At 46.8% G+C, this 19093-nt stretch overlaps 1 protein-coding gene across 8 annotated transcripts in view; it reads right to left on the bottom strand.

Moving 5' to 3' along the window:
- MGAT5 (alpha-1,6-mannosylglycoprotein 6-beta-N-acetylglucosaminyltransferase) overlaps nucleotides 1-19093 on the bottom strand; it is a 359084-nt gene that overhangs the window by 308488 nt on the left and 31503 nt on the right. The gene's annotated exons all lie outside the window — the stretch shown is intronic.

Here is a 19093-nt window from a genome sequence, read left to right as displayed (position 1 = left end):
TTACCAATCCTAATGCTTTCCAGACTAGACTACATTAATTTATACACACAGTCTCAAGTAGGTGTATACACACGATTTAAAAAATACATAGCTCTACGACAAAAAACCAAGGAGTCTGCAATACGAGATAAAGCCAGTTGAATTACAAGCCTGTTCATTTAAATATAACAGATTACTTGTACCTGCTTCACCTTGAATAAAACCAGAAAAGCAGTAAAAAGCCATTTTAGAAATATACCTACTATGTGCTTCTGATATCACTAATATTTTCCCTGTATAAAACTCCTTTACAGAAAAACAAAAGGGGGAAAACATGTCCTTTAACGGATACATACAGTGTGTTTCTGATATTCGTGGAATTTATCAGCAGAGAATTATAACACTGAAAGAGAGCTCAATAGAGAGGGAGGGAAGGAGAGAGAGGGAGGGAAGGAGAGAGAGGGAGGGAAGGAGAGAGAGGGAGGGAAGGAGAGAGAGGGAGGGAAGGAGAGGGAGGGAAGGAGAGAGAGGGAGGGAAGGAGAGAGAGGGAGGGAAGGAGAGAGAGGGAGGGAAGGAGAGAGAGGGAGGGAAGGAGAGAGAGAGAAAAAGAATAAAGACCATGCTCAACAGACCCATCTTTAAGCTAACTGCCCAGAAGTCTTCTAAGACTAGCCAACTGGTCTACTTTTTACTTAAGACCCTCATGGAAGAACATGTACCATATTCTGCTGGAAAATGTCTGAAAAGAGTTTTGTTTTTTTAATACAAAGATGATTCTCTTTATATGGTCTGCAGCATATAACTACCCTTCACAGCACTAACATTTTCGTCTGTGTCAACAGTCTCTGAACAAAGCAGAGGGTTGGGTGCACTGGGGCAACATACAAGAGCAGATTCAACCTGCTGTCATTCCAAATCCACCATCTCCATGAAACAGTCTGGCCTCAAATGCTTGCTAAGGAAGGGTAGAAGGCTGGAAGGAACTGAATCAATGCTGGTGACCACGGGGCCCCTTTTGTACCAGCTTCATTCTGAGATAGCTTTGAGGTGAAGGAATGGGTTATCATGATACAGAAAAAGCTACTAACTCCTGTAAGCAGCACCAAGATACATTTCAAGAAAACAGTCCTAAGCATCTTGGTCAACATCAAAAACACATTCTCACGTAAGCAGTATCAGCTAACAAAATGAACACCCATGTGCCTCCGACCGAAATAATATCAACTTACTTTCAGCGCCTTAACTCTTTTCTGTAGGTTTTCATAAACACCTAATTTGGTATATTACATGGCAATTTGCCTTTGAATACTGCGATCAAGTGCACAGGCCGTGGTGACTTAATGAATCACACCAGTAGTGAGATTGGTATGATTCATAAGTCAAAATGTTCATCATGTGCCAAAAGGAAGAGAAAAGTTCATTACCCTTCACCTCCCCCAACGCCTTCAAATCTGGAGTTTCTTTAATAATACTCATACTAATTAAGAACTCAATCTCGACTTCACTTTAAGAATCAGACAAGCTATTCCCTGAGTCATACGAAAACTACTGCATTATGCCTGGCTCTATACATTAGCAAAATTCGTGGTCACCAAGAAACCCAAAGGCCATTCACTTTTATCCTCAGCAAAGCTTTAATGTTCAACTAATCTTAAATAGCATTCCCTGCAGAGCCAAGTATATAAGATTAAAGTTTATAGCCATTTCTAGCTGCGTCTATAGATAAAGAAAATGTTGAAGGAAGTCCTTTCTCCTTCCTAATTTTCAAAACCAGCACCACTCCACGGCTTTCATCAAGATTTTACCCAAAGTATCTTTTCTAGGTATTAATAGGCTCCCTCAATCTCTTCCTGGGCTTATGCTTTGATTTTCCTCCTTTAATTATACCTAAACTTGTGAAAGCACTTGTAAATAGAGATCATGGGAATGCAATTCAATCTAGAAAGAATAAGGTAGCAATCATTGGAGATAGAGAGTAGCTAGGAAAAATTGGAATCCCATTTTCAACCAACCTATACCCCTTTCATTTTATATTTCGGATAAAATATATTATAAATGACCCACAAACAAAATAATCTACTTGATGAGCTCTGCCCTCTAGAGCGGCATTCTATCAGAAATCTGCATCTGAGTACCTTGCCTATCGCCCCTTCCCCATTCAAAGCATCTCTAAAGGTAAGCCATGATAAACGCAGCTTGTTCAAGGACCACCTCTGCAGCACCTACTCTGCATCTGATGACACAGGATAATGGAGGCCAATTCCAGACTGGTGGGTCTCACACCTCTTTGTCCCTAATGCCCTTCAGCACCGTCATCTGTTGGGTTGATCCCTTTTCAATTTTACACTCAACTGTTCCATCCTCTTATTCCCTATGGACAATGTCTCTCCAAATAGAGAATCTCAGAATCTTTATGTGACCGGGGATACAACTCAAAGCAGGCTTTCCCTCTCTTCTTTCCACAGCCTAAGCAAAGGTGGCTCATTGTGAACACCAAAGCTGTCCCTACATTGATTCATGTGAGCAAATAGCTGAAGGGAGTTTATGGCTCTGCTTAAAATATCTTCATGCCTAGAAAAAAGATTTCCAACGATAAGACCACTGAACGCTTACACATTAGAAACAAATCATGACCATCGTTATAAGCGTTTTTTAAATTTTTCCTTTCTTTTTATTTTTATTTTTTTAATTGAAGTATAATTGATTTTACAATATTGTGTTTCAGGTGTACAGCACGATTCAATTTAATATATATTTCTATATATTATATATATATATATATATTTTTTCTTCTTCAGATTCTCTTCCCTTATACGTTATTACAAAATATTGAGTATAGTTCCCTATCATTATAAGATTTAAGTCATTCAATCTTCCTTAAGGAACATCAGACAGTCACAGAGAAAAAAAGGCCCATTATTACAAGAGTGGCTTCATATGGCTTTCACCTTAGGTTGGGCAGAGAGGCTAAATTTACCGCACAGCACAATTTTGCCCAGTTACAAAGATCTAGAGTGGTCCTTGACATCAGGACTTCTACAATTTTTTTTTTTAATATTTTTAAATTATTTATTTATTTATTTATTTTATTTTTGGCTGTGTTGGGTCTTCGTTTCTGTGCGAGGGCTTTCTCCAGTTGTGGCAAGCGGGGGCCACTCTTCATCGCGGTGCGCGGGCCTCTCACTGTCGTGGTCTCTCTTGTTGCGGAGCACAGGCTCCAGACGCGCAGGCTCAGTAATTGTGGCTCACGGGCCCAGTTGCTCCGCGGCATGTGGGATCCTCCCAGACCAGGGCTCGAACCCGTGTCCCCTGCACTGGCAGGCGGACTCTCCACCACTGCGCCACCAGGGAAGCCCCAGGACTTCTACAATTTTGACCTGATACGTTTGGTTTCATCACATTTCAAACTTGCTAGCATCTTTCCATTTCGGTGAGGTCTTTCATCAAGGCTCCACTGAGAGCTTCCCAAAACAGACTCCAATCTAAATTTGCCTCACATGGCTCACATTGCCCGGACTCAAAGGCAGAGGCCCAACCTCACAAAGCCAGTGCCTCTCCACGCCTCTGCCTCCTTGTGTCTGAAGGAGAGATAACCACAGCGCCTCAGTCAGAAAGGATGGGGGGGGATTCACAAACTACTGCGCCCAAAAAGCACGGCTGCCTCATCAGTGAGGCAGCGAACCCTCTACAAATGTTAGCAATTATTATTACTGTGGTTGTTACTCCTATAAGAGGATAATAAACTAATAGGATAATAAAAGGGCAGTTCTAGAACCGGTCAGAAGCCTGAAACCACAGCCTGGTGGTGCCCGATGCATTACATTTTGATTTTGCTAACAGCTATTTTGTCAGGCAGGTGTGACAATTAACAATGATTTAGTGCCTTGGGCCCTGGAATACCCTTACTTAATGTGACCGTTCTACAGATGGTCCCTAGGTAAAGTGCTCGATTTACAAGTAAGAAAAAAAAATTGCATTCCTTGCGACTTCCGAATTCATCACTAACTTGGATTACAGAGAGAATACTTGTAGCCAAACAAGTTTACCCAAGATTTTTAGCAAGACACGGGCCAGGAGACCACTTACCAAGGTTTGCAACTATTTTTTAACATTCATTGACAACGTCACAAAGAGCAGATCCCCTTTACAAAACTGGCACATAACCCCAAACAAAACTCAGTATTTTCATCAAAATTATTTTTAACAGCCACCAGGGAATTAATCTTAAAATTCTGGTTTTGGAACCATCCGCGTTACACCTGTTTCTCTCCCCTAGCCTAATGGCTCTCGACATACAGCCCCGGAAGCAGCAGCAGCAGCACCTGGGGAAGTCGGGAATGCAAAAATCTCAGACCCCACCGCACACCTACCGAATCAGAAACTCGGCTGGGGTCCGGCCATCTATCTGAACAAGCCCCCCAGGAGTCTGGGATGTAGTCTCAAGTCTGAGAACTGCTGCCAATAGGCTAGTCACATGTGGCCTGGGACATCACTTCAGGCAGCTCTTTTCCTTAAAAAACTATCTGCCATTTTTCTGTTCCTTAAAAACCTGCTATAGGATGATGTCAACTGCTCCTTTCTATTTTTAATTCATCACGATGAGGCTGAGGATGATTCATTCGGCACCTTATGTGATCACTTAAATAAGTAAGGCTCCTTCTCTCCCACCCCTAATGGAAGGTGACTGATGCCTGTTAGTTCTGATGTAATTATAGGAACAATTCAGTAACAAAAGCCTGTCCTTTATCAACCTCGGCAAAAGCTGTAGCAGAGAGTTATAATTATAACGCTCCATTCTTTTCCACAATGTGTGCATAATAATGTATCCTTTGAAACTGATCCTACTGCATGTCATAACAAGGAAACACAGAACCCGGGATCAAATTTAGTTTATTGTAAATAGAGATCAAAACTGCAAGTGTTTGGGCAAACCTTTTCAACTGACAGGAAACAAGTATGTATTAACCATCTGGCTTGGTCTCATTTATCTAAGTGAAACATGAAAAAAGAACGTTGATTTGCTGCTTTCCATGGGTCCCAAGGCGACCTCACAAAACTGAATGGGTCTTATCACCAGACACCACCCATCATCTAACTAATTATCAAAGCGGGAAGCATTAAGGGGCATTTCCTAAATAATAAATAACCCTTCCCTATACCTTTAATTTGTTGAAGTGTGTATTAATTCGAAGTTAATTTCATACCTGCTGTGAGGTCTCCTGATGAATTGTGACTACCAACGTATTATTAATTTCCCTTTCCTTTTTGATTAATTTCACACTTAGGCCGGCTAAGAAAGGCAAGATTAATGATGTCTGCAAGACAATGTTTGGTTCTTGTAAGATACTAAATCAACCTCAAGTGTTGAAGTAAACAGAGAACCCAGATAAGGAAATGATAATGGAATCACCTCCAGGAGGTGTCCAAGGTGCTATGCAAATAAATGCCCAGAACCCCAGAGAGTGTTTAAGCTGTAAACTCCAGTTAATACTCTTCTGGGAGGGGAGGAGAATGAAAGTTGGAACTCTGAAGATTGCAAGACACACTGATAAACTTGTGCCCTTACCAGTGACTGCAGCGACGGATTTATTTATCACACTATAGTTCTCAATTTTGCAAGGGTCCCTCTGTGTATTACTTAGCCTCTTCACAGCCTTCTTGCCTTCCCCCCACTCTCTCTGTGACAGTCTCAGGACTCCTAGCTCAAAGTGTGAAGAGACAGATCTCCTTCATCAAAGGATATAAAGAAGAGGAGTATAAACTCAATCGCATCATGCACTTTTCAATAGTCAGGGACCTTTGTGTATATATGCTAATCCTATTTCCAATAACACCACCTACATTCATTGAGAACCTGCTATCAAGACACTAGGAACTCTGTATAAGTTATCCAACCTAACAAGAGCTCTTAGAGGTCCTATCACACACATTTTACAGATCAAGAAACGGAGGCTTAGAAACCTAAATATCTTGCATAAGTGAACCCCATCTTCACACAGATCTGTCAGGCTCCTAAGCCTGGAGTCTTCCATACCATACTGCTTCCCTGGGCGCATGAGTCAAGAGAACGTTTACGGCTGTGTGGAAATTATTCCAGAAGACCTGAAAGCTACGGGCATGCCATTCTCCTCTAAGAAACTTCCCTGCCTACTCCAGCTCCAATGACCCAAGTCTTCTTTGAAGTCCAACATTTTTTCTTTTATACTGGAGTATAGCTGATTAACAATGATGTGTTAGTTACAGGTGTACAGCAAGTTATACCCATACAAGTATCCATTCTTTTTCAAGTTCTTTTCCCATTTAGATTATTACAGAATATTGAGAGGAGTTCCCTGTGCTATACAGTGGGTCCTTGTGGGTTATCTATTTTAAATATAGCAGTGTGTACATGTCAATCCCAAACTCCCAGTCTATCCCTCTCCCCCACCCACCCTTTCCCCCTGGTAACCAAAAGTTCATTCTCTAAGTCTGTGAGTGCTTCTGTTTTGTAACTAAGTTCATCTTGTATCATTTTTTTAGATTTTTGAAGTCCAACATCTAAATAAAATTCCACAATTCTATGCTATCTCTTAGACTTTCTAATGTCCACTAGAGTACCCTGTATCTTACATCTCCCCTCACAAACAAGCATGCCCAAATAAGACCTATATCTAAGTTCTAAACACGGCCTTCCCTCATCTCTGGCCACTGTCTAGAGCATCATCAATATAGTAGCAGCCACTTGCTACATGTGGCTATTTAAGTTACAAGTAAATGAAATTAACAACTCAGTTCCTCAGACACACTAGGCACATTTCAAGTACTCCATAACTTCATGTGGCTAGTGGCTACCATGTTGGACAGCAGAGATACAGAACATCCCCATCGTGGCAGAAAGTTCTACTGGACAGCACAGGGGTAGAGATATTTCAGGACAGCATCTTTTCATCTGAAATCCTTCTGACGCTGTACAGAAGGACACAACCTCTTCACAGAACTAATTAAGGGCTTCACTAGGCTAACTGAGGCCATACCTACGTGTCTTCCGATGTCATCTTTTAGGAATAACACTCCTTGAGAAGTTAGGTCACTGGATAAACTTATAAAGCAAGCAGACCGACCTCATACAACACAAAGCGTCAGAAACTAGAGGTGCTAAGGAACAATCATCGTAATAAGGCCTTCCATTCGGGAATAACCACCCTATGGAACTACAGGAACAATCACACAGACACACGCATGGCCACCCACACAGGGGCATCCCCAGGCTCTTCCTCAACAAAGCCCTCTCCGCTATTCCTCCTGGGCAAGACAAGGTCCCTGCGTTTGGTCTCTTGTTTCTAACTATTAAGTAAATCAACGCAAGAAAATCACCTTTCAATCAGATTGGTATTTCCCACCACTCACTCTCAATTGCTTCATTAAAAGCTGGAGAATCAGCAATGAGACAGGCTTTTGGTGACAATGACAGTCTGACAGTAGGCTAGAAAAGAGAGCCTCAGTCCCCTCAGTGACACCTGACCTGGAAGGAGTTACTTAAAAGACTTCCAGGAATTAAAAAACTTGAGAAACTCTGGGTATAGCTCCATTTTGGGGGAGGATCCTAAAATACAGTGTTGGTCACTGCTGGATTAGAACAGCCCTGGGTGGGACACACAGAGTGATAAAGAGGCAAGGTCACTGATCTGACCTTCGATTGTTCCAACCTGCAAGTGCCCTACACGAGGCATTTCTTCTCTCTCTCTCTCCATTCTTCACTGCTTTCTCCTTCCTCCCTCCCCACTGCTGTCTATGCACCAGGCCCCTAAGATTGAACTCCACGGCCAAGATAAGCCAGACTTCATGGCTGCCAATATTGGTCTATAAAGTGGTAGACCAACAACTGAATGCCACCTCCACTGCCAACTCCTTTAGGTAATTACAGTAACCCCTTGAGAGTCCCAGACTCAAATCAGCATACAGGTCAGACCTGGGTCTCTCTGACCACAGTAATGGATGGAAACTTTGTAAAGCTAAGACAAGAAATCGAGGAGGAGAGTTTTCGAATAAAAATGCAAATCAATTCATCCTCGGTTGGGGGAAGGTAATGGTAAACTAACATGTTCCTCTCTTAGAGCCTATGAAAGTCATCTCTGAACTCCCAACTCCATCACATGAGTAAGGCCGACTTCTGCCTCTCTTCTGCCTCTCTTCTCGGCATTACTCACCTTTGCTTAAGGACCACGGCCAATGGAATCACTAACTCTAAGGAGAGGTCCAGCATTAACCCTTTCCTGCCCAGTAGCTCACAACAGCTTTGTAACCTGGGGGACCTTTCTCTAGCCTCATCCCTCCACCTCCCAATCCTTTCCTGACCACCTGCCAGGTGAGCCTTGGGAAGCAACCCCCAGGCCAGGCCTCTCCACATCAATAAGGTGGGTCAGGTGCCACCACCTCTAAGATCAAAAACCCTGGCCTTGGGCTTCCCTGGTGGCGCAGTGGTTGAGAGTCTGCCTGCCGATGCAGGGGACATGGGTTCGAGCCCTGGTCTGGGAAGATCCCACATGCCGCGGAGCAACTAGGCCCGTGAGCCACAATTACTGAGCCTGCGCATCTGGAGCCTGTGCTCCGCGACAAGAGAGGCCGCAATAGTGAGAGGCCCGCGCACCGCGATGAAGAGTGGCCCCCGCTTGCCACAACTAGAGAAAAGTCCTCACACAGAAACGAAGACCCAACACAGCCATAAATAAAATAAATAAATAAATAAAATTTGAAAAAAAAGAAAATGCTCCCTATTAACAAAACAAAACAAAACAAAAAAAAACCCTGGCCTTGAGGCTCTCCCGAATCAGGATGGATGGCTCTGCTCAAGCCAGCTTGTCTACTTTTTCTCCCTCTTGTCTTCAGGTCTTCCCTGCCCCCAAAACATCCAACTTACCCTCCATAACACCGACAACATCTGCTCTGGGAAACCTTCCCAGGCCTGAAATGCCCATCCCCTTTTGGGTGTGGTAACACTAATAACCAGTCATCTCCTCAAGAACAGGGGACGTCCTACACTTCCCCGTATCTCTGAATAGCGTTTCAGAGCCAGACTCTTACACAAAAGCAACGCTCTGCAAGTATTTGCTAATCCACTGAAAACAGCTGCTATCCATGCTGGTAAGTTCATTATTTCGACAGTGGGTTCTCAGACCATGAAGACCCCTTCCACATCCAGTTTGCTCACTGCGAGCCCATGGAGGCTCCAGACTCCGCCTTGTGATTCCAGCTCCACCATTTATCAGGAAAGGCCCTTAACGCCTCTAAGCCTCAGTATTGTCTTTTGTGAAACCAAGGTCATAAGAGTACCAATCCCCCACCCACGCTGCCTGACCCCAGGCAATGTGGCCTGGAGACAAAGGTAAAGCACTTAGCATAGGGCCTAGCACACAGCAGCCATTCAAGGGTTACCTTTACCCTCTCTCTTTCTGCCGTTATTAGTAAATCTCCTTAAGGGGATGTGGAGCATAGTAGAAATAACACGGTCATGGGAACAAAAGAACCCTGCGTTCAAATCCCAACTCAGCTCAGATCCCAGCTGTGGAAACCTGGGGAAATTATTTCACCACTCAGCTTTAGTATCTTCATCTGTAAACTGGGGTTAGCAATCAACCTTAAAGGGCTAGTCTAAAAATTATACAAGGGAATGTACCTGAAGTTCCCCGTACCTAGTCAGCAATTCACTCTGTGCCGTTTATTAAATATGATTTTAATTCAGTCAAAACATAACTGAAAAGGAAAAAAAACACCTCTGTATCCTCCCCCATCACTGTCACCCCCTTCCAGTCACATTGTTTAAGTCCATAAACCAGGCCCCGGCCATTCTGAAACAGAGCAGGACCCTGTGGGGTGCTCTTGGGCACAAAAGCCTTGCCGTGTGCCCCGTTTCTTGTTTGCAGGAAAAAGGCTTCGGCCTCCCAGACCTTTTCTGAGTTCTGAGTCAAACAGTTACTAATTAGGGAGTGAGGGAATACAGGAAACAAAGGAAAGGCGGTCAAACAATAGTGCAGGATGGGGCCCGGTTCTGGTTCCTCCGGGGGGATGTGCGTAATAATTTGATCCGAATCTCTGAGTTCGTCTACAGGAACCAGGGCCCCCCACCCAGGTGGAGGAAGGTAACTTCAGGCTGAGCAAAAGCACGTGGACCCCAGACCGGCTGGAACCAGATGGCTGATGACGGAGATACCTGAACACCACCCCGTTCCCCCTGCAACAAGCGATCAGAGGAAGCCCTCAGCCCAAACTGTGCCCATACAAACTCTTCCCCAAAAACCATCGGGGGGTTCGGGTCCTTGAGCACCAGCTGCCCCGTTCTCCTTGCTGGGCTCTGCAGTCCACATTCCTCCCCTCCAGACAACCACGATTCAGTTTGTTTGGCCTCACCGCGCGCTGTGCGCACAAACTCGGCTTCGACAAAAATATCAGCTGCCAACCCCCACCCCCAGGGTCATCAGCCAGAGTCCTCACACAGTGAATGCCAGAAAATTCCACCCGGCGGCGCTGCAAGGAGACCCACTGCCTTAAGGCAAATCACGAGCGTTCTCACTTCCATCAAGTCCCCATCTCCAAATATTCACATCTACTCAGACTGACACTTAACACTAGCGAGGCCATTCCTGAAAGGAAAATACACTAGGACAATTAGCTACTTCTCCAAAACAAACCTATGACTGAAATCATTCTAACCAATCAAGAGCCCCAAGCGCTAGGGGAGAGAAAAACCCACAAGTCTTAATATTCAAACAAGTGGCTGAAACCCTTGCAACCCCAGAAAGGAAGTCCCCAGCCAGGATCACACTCTCATTGGAAAGAAAAAGAAACTCCACTCTTTCAGATCAATTTGCAAGTTTCCGGAAACTCAAGAGTGGGCGTTGGAGCATTAGAGGCCTGGTGCGTCCCCTCTCCCCTTCCACGGGGCCCTGGGGGCCCTGAGGGTCCTGATGGCTGCCTCCCCCTAGCTCCAGGCCGGGGGCCCAGGAGGCCCAAGCGCCGATCCCCCCAGGGCCGGAGGGGAGAGGAAGGGCAAGGAGGCAGCATTCAGGGGTTACAGGAGTTACTGGGTAAGCAGGTTCCCACCAGAAATATGTGTCTTCCCTGCGATGGTCGTCATCTCCAGAGCTGAAAGAGGACTTCCTTTCCTTCCCAGAGCACCCAGCTCAGCTCAGTCCAGCCCGGCCGACCCCTCGATGCCCTGGGCTCGCTCAGGCTCACAGGCTCTTACCCCAGGCCCGCTCAGTCAGCTGGTCCAAGGACAGCCATTCTCCCCGACACAGGCGGGGGCAGGCTTGGCGGCATCCAGGGCGAAGGAGCCGTGCTTCACAAGGGCCTGCGTGTCCCTAAAGAGCTGCAGACTCACCGACCATCCGCGAATCCTCCGAGCAGCTCTCCACCTCGACCTTCCTCAGCTCCACTACCTCCTCCAGGTGTCCCCAGGTTTCCCCTCGCCCAAACCTGCCCCGGGGGGCTGGCAGACGTGGTTAAACTCTTCAATCACCAGAAGGTATCAGATAACACAGCAGAGGCGGCCAGCATTACCCACCGCTCCGCAACCAGCCACAAGCTCCAGGACCGGTGACTTTTACAACCACGCCCTGTTTGCAGATGAAGGAACGGAGGCTCAGAGAGTTAAAATAACAGGCACCGAGTCACACAGCTGACAGGCGGTGGTGCCAGGATGCGGACCCAACTAACCACACAGCTCTCCCTTGTGACCTCTGGACGGGCCACGTACCTTCCAGCCACTCTCCACCATCCGTTCTCTCACTGCCTCTTCATTGGAGGAAAGGATGACCTCTTAATAAGCCCAACTCACCATCATCAGCTGCTGTGTGCTGGGGGAGGGGAGCAGGGAGAACCAGTTGCGTCCACCCACAGCTGTACCCACCGCCCCATCAGCATCTCTCCCAAGAGGCTCGGGCAAGCCAGACGGCACTTTGCAGACATGAAGATTGAGGCTTACGCTGCAGGCCAGGCTGCACTGTCACCCAAGTCAGGCCAACGAGTCCACTGACTTGTTTGGTGTACACGCAGCCTCATTCCTGGCCACAGCAGCGTGCAGAGCTCAGGAATCTGCATTTCACTCCCCAGATGACTCTGATGCCACTTAGGAACCCCTGGACCACCCCCCCTTCCCCAGAGCGGCAGTTTTCAAGGCAGAGTTGGGAAAGGGATTTTAGACTCCCCTCGGGGGCTGTTATAAAGACGTGCTAACATCCCCGACAAAGATAAAACCAAAGACGGGCTTCCCTGGTGGCGCAGTGGTTGAGAATCCGCCTGCCAATGCCGGGGACACGGGTTCGAGCCCTGGTCCGGGAAGATCCCACATGCCGCGGAGCAATTAAGCCCGTGCGCCACAACTGCTGAGCATGCGCTCTAGAGCCCGCGAGCCACAACTACCGAAGCCTGCGCGCCTAGAGCCCGTGCTCTGCAACGAGAAGCCTCCGCAATGAAAAGCCCACGTACCACAACGAAGACCCAATGCGGCCAAAAATAAATAATAAAATAAAATAACTTTATTAAAAATAAAAAAATAAAACCAAAGGATCTGAAAACTTCTCAGGCGTAAAGAGTAAGGTGGAGAGATGGAGACAGTGATGAACTTCCCAGCTGTATGGGCTGGGGTAAAGCACACACTGCCTTCTCTACTGAGCGACCTCATCGTGCTTCAGAGGATTTAACATTCCCAGAGATTCATTCAGCAAGCTAGTTGCAAAAGGAGGGGAGAGAGAGAAAAAGAGAAAAAGACAAACGCAGACAAGGGAGGGAAAGAGAGAAAGAGAAATCCTGGGGAAGCCTTTTACATATCACAGTGACAGGAATAAAAAGACCCTTCACACACACACACACACACACACACACACACACTCACATACACACGCTCATACACACAAACTCACAGATGATGAGTAGGATTTAGACCAGCACTCTCCAAAAGAAAAACAATGCAAGCCACATATATCATCTTAAATGGTCTAGTAACCACATTAAAAAGAAACAGGTGAGGGACTTCCCTGGCGGTCCAGTGGTTAAGACTCTGCGCTTCCACTGCAGGGGGCGGGGGTTGGATCCCTGGTCGGGGAACTAAGATCCTGCGTGCTGCACAGCACAGCCAAAAAAAAAAAAAAAAACAAAGAAACAGGTGAAATTAATTTCAATGATGTAGTTTAACCCAATATATCCAAAATATTACTGTAAAACATGTAATCGGCATTTCAATACCATTAACGAAGTCTTTTACATTCTTTTCTTCACACTAAGTCTCCAAATGTCAGCGTGTATTGACAGCATGTCTCAATTCAGGTTAGCTGCACTTCAAGTGCTCAAAAGCCACTCGTGGCCAGTGGCTGCCATGCTCGGCAGTCCAGATTTAGACAGAGATGGGCAGGTAAAGAGGAAGAGAAGGGGCGGAAATAAGGCCTTGAACAAAGAACTAAGGGAGTATGGCATCCAGGATCATCTATGACCCACAGAGAGTGTTCATAAGGGGTCAGATGTAATCAGCCCTTCACACTCAACAGTGAGTACGTCAGCACAGTTTGCTAACCGAGAGAGAGCTGGGGTCACCGTTTTGGTGCCCGAAGTACCAAGCCCCCAACTGAAGAATCAAAGTCCATTACCACTCGGTAACATGGCACCCAGATGCACATCACACACATGTGCTAGACCCCAAGCCACAGGCTGAAGCCTCAGCAGCCACCCACGTGGAGCTCAGGCCTGCAAGGGAAATAGCTGAGAGCTGCCCTCTCTCTGCCCCGTGGGCATAAGCTCCACCCAAGGAAATCAAACAACAGGTTCCTTCCACCTACAGGCTGTAGAGGGGAAGGGGAACACAGGCAGGTGAGAAAAGGAGAAGGAAGATACCTTAGCACTTGCGGTGGGCAAAATAATGGCCTCCAAAGATGTCCTTGTCCCAACTCCCAGAACCTGGGAATGTTGCTTTACGTGGCAAAAGGGCCTTGGCTGATCTGATTAAGTTAAGAATCTTGAGCTGGGAAGATTATCCTGGATTATCCAGGTGGACCCAAGGTAATCAGAAGGGTTCTTATAACCGAGCGGCAGGAATGTCAGTCAGAGAAACATGGAATCCCAGAATCAGAAGCCACAGTGATGTGATCACTTGCTTTGAAGATAGAGGGGAGGGAGCCGTGAGCCAAGGAACACACGGCCACCTCTAGAAACTGGAAAAGTCCAGGAAACAGAGTCTCCCTTACAGCATCCAGAAATAATGCAATCCTGCCGACATCTTGATTTTAGCCCAATGAGACCTCTTTTGGACTTCTGATCTCCAGAACTTTAACAAATCTGTGTTAAGCCACCAATTTTGTATCGACTCGTTACAGAAGCAATAGGAAACTAACATACCATTTGTAGAGTGGTCAGCTAGACACACACATGAGCTACCATGACGCTGCAAGGTATCAGAAGTAGTAACTGTAGTTGTCTTAGTAGTAATGGTAACCGCCACCATGTACTGAGGGCTTACTAAATCTCAAGCACCCTAACTACTTCGCCAACATTTTTAAAAATATACTTTTCATTTTGGAATAACTTTCAATGTACTGAAAAGTGGCAAAGATAGTACAGAGTCCCTGTATCTGTTCACCCAGCTTCCTGAATGCCAACCTCTTATACAACCATGATACATTTGTCAAAACCAGGAAATTAACATCAGCACAACACCATTAACGAAACTACAGACTTTATTTGGAATCCACCGGTTGTCACAAATATTTTATCTTCCCAAGACCCCTACGAGGTGAGTACCATTCTAATCGCCATATGATAAACGAGGAGGCTGAGGCTTAATAAGACCCAATCACTTGCTGGGGGTCACAACAGTTGAACACTAGCAAGGCTTTTCAACTTGATGCCTGTTTGGCTTTTCAACTTGACCCCTACACCATAAGCTCCCCTGGATATCATCATCCCTGTCTTATAGGACAGGAAAACCCAAGCAGAAGCAAGTTACCCAAAGGCATGCTACCGGAAGCAACAGCAAACCTGGGGGCGTCTGACTCCAAAGGTCACGGTCCAGCAACACTGTCTCCCTCCCTGTCATGGAGGGATGAGGAGCCTCCAGGGGCCATGAAAAGCTCCTGAGATCCATGAAAGTATCGTGGTGGCTGTGATGGGAAAGAGGGGATCAGGCCTCTGGGCGACGCCCACCTGCCTAGGGCCACTAGGTAAACCTAAGAGCTCCCTGTGGCTCTCGGTCAGCAAGGGGGCCCACTAAAGAGTTCTCTACCAGGAGCTTTCCTATAGAGGAATGGGCAGCAGAAGCAGCTGCCGTCAATGATTGTCCTGAATCCAGCTTCCATCAAACCACCGGGATCCCCGCTCTGGGGCCTTCACAACATGATTACAATGAGCTCCTTGAAAACATTCCTCTCCTGCGGGATCCTGTACCTCCAACCTTTCTAGCCCCTAGATTCTACCAATTCAGCAGCAAAAGAAGCAGGTAGAAGAGATTCTCCCACCGTGAAGTCGTTAACCACCTCACCCACAACTACACACAGCAAGTGGGACAGGAACCGGGACAGCCCCACCTGGGTGGCCCACAGCAAGCGGCCAGGTTCACTCTTCTCCCAGCCTTTATTTCCTTGGTGGCATTCCATGAGCCAGCAGGTCTCTGAGCACTGTGATGGCTGGTTGCTTTGCTATCTGTACACCTCTCTCAGTGGTTCTCAAAGTGGGGTCCCCAAACCAGCAACCTCACCTGGGAGCTTGTAAGAGACGCAAATTGCCAGGCCCCAGCCCAGGCCTACAGAATCAAATTCTGGGGACGGGCCAACAATCATGTTAACAAGCCCTCCAGGTGTTCCTGATGCCCGCTACAGTTTGAGAACCATTAAACTCTGTATCCCCTGCACCTCCTCCATGGCTGACCTACGACCTAGAAATGTGTTCGGAAAGGTCTCTGTCTGCAGAGATAAACACAAGGTCGTACATACACCGACTGTGGGCCCAGGGCAGGAGCTGACAAGCCCGACTGGGTTAGCAGTATTCATGCATCACAGTCAGGGAGCAGCACAGGCCAGTGCAGGGCAGGCCTATGCCACATGCTGAGGGCCCATCCTTGGCTTCACGGCGCTTAAAGGGAGGAGAGCTTGAAGATACCAATCGAGCAAACCTACAGATGAACGGAAAATTACCAACTGTGGCAAAGACTATGAAAGAAAACAAAAATGGGGGTGTCGCAGCACAGAATGACAGGGGTCTCCTTCCACCTCAGTGGCTGAGGGAGGGGTCCCCGAGGACGGGACACTTAGACCAAGATACAGACGAGGAGCAGGAGTCGGCCAAAGAGGCAAGGGGGCAAACATGCGCAGTAGAGGAAAAGCTTGTGCCAAGGCCCTGGGGCAGGAGAGAGTGTGGTGCTTTGGAGATGCTGAAAGAAGCTAGGGTGGGTAGAAAACAGGAGGAGGCAGGAGGAGTCCTTGGGAGATAAGAGAAGTTGCCCAGCTTTGGATCGTGCTGCACCTCACAAGCTTGGTTAGAAGTCTGTGTCGGAGTCTAGGCTTAGGAGGCCCATGAATTTTAGGCAGAACATTGACAACGAACATAATAACTAACATGTATTCAGCAGTGGTCTAAATGTTCCAGGTAGAAATGTAATCCTTACAACAACTCATGAGTAGGTTCTATTAACATCATCGTCTCCATTTTACAGATGAGGACAGAAGCTAAGCGGCCCCAAGTCACCCAGCTAGTGAAGGATTAGAACCCAGTCGGACCAACTTCAGATCCCAAGCTCTGGATCACCTCGCCACACGGCCTCTCGGCAGGAAAAGACTGATGGCAGTGATCTGGTTTGCATTTTCAAAAGCTTGCTGAAGGTGCTGCACCGATAGGGAAGAGACGATGCAGGCAGAGGCCACTGCATGGTCCAGGCAAGAAATGGCAGCAGCTGTGTGACAGGCTGGGACCCAGGACCCTTTGCTGCAGTGCTCGCACGTGGACACACCTCTCCTCAAGCAACAGGATACAAAGAAACTATATGGGACTAAAAATAAGCGCATGCACGCACAGTTGGGGCAAATTCTGGACAAAAGACACAAAGAGACCAAAAAACCCAACTGCCACTTTTGAAGAGCCTGGAGCAAAAGCAGGGTACTGCACGTGCCCCCTGCACACAACAAGGGGTGGGCAAAGCACCTAAGCCCCCCTCCGGCCCGACCCCTGGACACACCCCTACCCTCACCCCATGTAAGGAACAAGCCCACTCCCGCTCAGGAAGCGAGCAAGGGAACCTGTTGTTTGTTCTCGCTCCCCAGGGGCCCCAGTAAAGCCTTGCCTGAGTTTCTTGTCTGGCCTCTGATCAATTTCTATTGATTAAGGAGGGCCAAGAACCCTCGTCGGTAACAGCCGGGCCAGGGTAGTGGCAGCAAAGATGTCCAGGCAAGAGAAATGTCTGGGTGCAGAGAAAGAATGGTCTCTCTCAGGGGCGCTCACCAAGTCCCCAAACTCCTGAACACAAGTCAGTGCATTCTAACCCACCCCCTGCACCTTCCGTCAGAGAATCAGAGTAAGGGCTGAGGAGAGAGCTCCCTGTCCTGGGAGGTGAACCCAAAATACAGGGCTGTCATAGTGACAGAAACAGCACTTGGCCTCTTCAGCCCGAGCCACTGTCATTCTTTTCTTTTTTATTTAAATTTTTTATTGAAGTATAGTTGATTCACAATGCTGTGTTACTTTCTGGTGTACAGTAAAGTGGTTCATTTATACATATATATTCTTTTTCAGATTCTTTTCCATTACAATTGATTACAAGGTATTGAATATAGTTCCCTGTGCTATACAGTAGGTCCTTGTTTTTTTTAATCTATTTTATATATAGTGTGAATCTTTTAATCCCAAACTCCTAATTTATCCCTCCCACCCCTTTCCCCTTGGTAACCATAAATTTGTTTTCTATGTCTGTGAGTCTGTTTCTGTTTTGTAAATAAGTTCATTTGTATCTTAAACGTTAGCATTTTGAGGAAAAAGTCTGTTCCTTGTTCAGAATGGATGTCGTCATCCACCCACAAAGGTCACCAATGGCCAAGAAACCTCACACAGTACCCTCACATAAACAAGGACCCGACTCAAACTTAAGAGGTAAAGAGAAGCTTCCCGCTCGCATTTGAACAAGCAGAGTTTTCTTTAATTACATTGACTGCCTCGCAGTTAATCAGGGAAAGTATGACAGCACATTGCTCAGAGTGGCTTACGTTTCCAGAAAAGTCCCGCCTATGACTAGGTAAAATGGTGTGGGTCTTGGGGAAGCCAGTATTCAACCATTTCCTTGGGTTCGATTTGGAGTCTGAGGGGTGTGGTCAGTGTTACCCGACTTTAAAAGGGTGGGTGAGGGTGTGAGGCTTCACCCCGTCATCTGACAGAGCCTGAGACTCAAAGCCACTGACTGAGATCTGTGTTGGCAGTGGGCCAGACCACCAGAGCCACTGGGTTTCCTGTCCCCAACAGATCAAGTCTGGACACCACTGGCCTGCCATTTCCCCAAGATAAGCCTGGCTTCTGCCCTCTGACCTGCAGGTCTGGACGTAGCTTGGACAGGCCAGCTGTGGAGTCCAGTGGGCCTCTACAGGAGAGGCTGGGCACGTTCCCTTCTGTAAATCAGTCACAGCCTCACTCAGTACATTTGTGAAAAGGCAACATGGATTTCAGAGCTCTGAAGGGCTCTGTCTTGGAAGGCTATCAGAAGTGGGCAAGCTGTCCTTCTGAAGCCCTCTCTGGCATAACCATCCATGCCCCACCCACCATTCCTCTGTCCCATATTCTTCTTCCTTGCACTGACTGCCTGAATGAGGTACAAAGTCTCCGTTTTGTACACTGAAACTATTAAAACCTGGGGAGTGAAAAATGTTACATCTTTCTCTTGCTTACAAAAGTATTCAACTAACTGCCTCTTGTTTTGCAGGGCTCGTGTATTTTTCCCTACAGGATAGTGCACCTTAAAAAGAGAGAGCTGTTAACTGCTGGGCATATACCCTGAGAAAACCATAATTCAGAAAGAGTCGTGTACCACAGTGTTCACTGCAGCTCTATTTACAATAGCCAGGACATAGAAGCAACCTAAGTGTCCATTGACAGATGAATGGATAAAGAAGATGTGGC

This window comes from Balaenoptera acutorostrata, chromosome 8, assembly GCF_949987535.1.
Source record: "Balaenoptera acutorostrata chromosome 8, mBalAcu1.1, whole genome shotgun sequence".
In the NCBI taxonomy this organism is placed as follows: Eukaryota; Metazoa; Chordata; class Mammalia; order Artiodactyla; family Balaenopteridae; genus Balaenoptera; species Balaenoptera acutorostrata.
This window is presented reverse-complemented; position numbering and strand designations above follow the sequence as displayed.